At 38.0% G+C, this 1400-nt stretch overlaps 1 non-coding gene across 1 annotated transcript; it reads right to left on the bottom strand.

Annotated features, from left to right (window-relative positions):
* Positions 1-616: 616 nt before the first annotated feature.
* On the bottom strand, positions 617-722 carry LOC145110193 (small nucleolar RNA R71). Its single transcript, XR_013709575.1, has one exon. It is a non-coding gene; the product is annotated as a small nucleolar RNA R71 (small nucleolar RNA).
* Between the last annotated feature and the right edge of the window lie 678 nt (positions 723-1400).

The following is a 1400-nucleotide window of genomic DNA, read 5'->3' as shown; positions in this document are numbered from 1 at the left end:
ATAAATTTTAGTTTATTTTGTTTTAGTTCGTTTTTAAAATTGTGCCACCATTTGAAGATCTAGAATTTGAATTCCACAAGAAAAAGGATAAAAAGAAAGGAGAATCTACTAGCAGCTTCAAAGCAAACGAGGTAGCAACTTTTGAAAAACTCCCGACAAAAAAGGAACATGATACAAAACAGAAATCGAGAGAGATTATGAAGAAGAAGTCAAAAGCGAACCTGACAAGACGATGGTGGACATCACGAGAATGACCATGGATGAGTTCAATAGTCAAATATGCAACGATAATAGGTTGGGTCTCGTATCACCAACAATTCCAGCCGCAACAAACTTTGAGCTTAAGGGACATATCCTCACTATGCTCAAAGATATTCCATTTTATGGAAAGTATCACGAGGATGCCTATAGACACATAGATGAAGTTTTGGACATTGCAAACTACTCCATTGTTCCAAATATTTCACGCGACGAGTTGCTACTTAGGATGCTTCCAATGACAGTTGCAGGAGCAACAAATGAATGATTAAAGTCACATTTACCTGGAGAAATCACTACATAGGCTAACCTTCATAATGAATTCATCCAACAATTCAATCCTCCTTCGAAGATAGCAAAGCTCAAGAAGAACATCCTTAACTTCCAACAATTGGATGGTAATTTTTATATGAAGCGTGGGAGTGTTACAAGGGATTACTTCGCAATTGTCCTCAACATGATCTTAACGTGCAGCGAGAGATATACACTGTCTACAATGGGATGAACGTGTTCACTCACCAGATCCATGAATCTCAAGGACCAATGAGTAAGAAAGATCCAACAACCAACAAGACGTTAATAGAAGAGTTCGCTAAACACTCAAGAGAATGTCATAACCCTCGAGATTATGTGACAAGAGGAAAAGAAAATGGCAATGGATCATCGGAAGGCTTAGCGGTGGTGATGGCAAAGCTTGTTAATATGGATAGGAGGATCAAGAAGATGGGATAATCCATTCACACGATACAAGTTGGATGTGAAAATTCTCACGGGCCACATTTGACTAAGGGTTGTGATTTGGATGAGAATGAGAATAGAAAGGTACAAGATTGTTACTCTATTGGAGACTAGTATGATGAAGATTGGAGAAATCATAAAAAGGAATGGAAGCCCTATGAGGACTATCAAAAATAAAAAGAAGAGAAATACCGACAACAAGGATGGAGCTTTTACCAAAAAGAGAAAGCACCACCCGATAAAAAAACCGACCTCGAATCGATGTTAACTAAGTTTATGGAAGCAAGTGAGAAGAGGCATAATGATACTGATGCTACATTGAGAAATCAACAAGCCTCCATATCAAATATAGTGACTCAAGTTGTACAATTGACCAAAGTAGTGCATGAACGTTTACTTCCTAG

The sequence above is a fragment of the Lactuca virosa genome, chromosome 4, assembly GCF_052849685.1.
Source record: "Lactuca virosa cultivar CGN04683 chromosome 4, Lactuca_virosa_CGN04683_v6, whole genome shotgun sequence".
NCBI lineage: Eukaryota > Viridiplantae > Streptophyta > Magnoliopsida > Asterales > Asteraceae > Lactuca > Lactuca virosa.
This window is presented reverse-complemented; position numbering and strand designations above follow the sequence as displayed.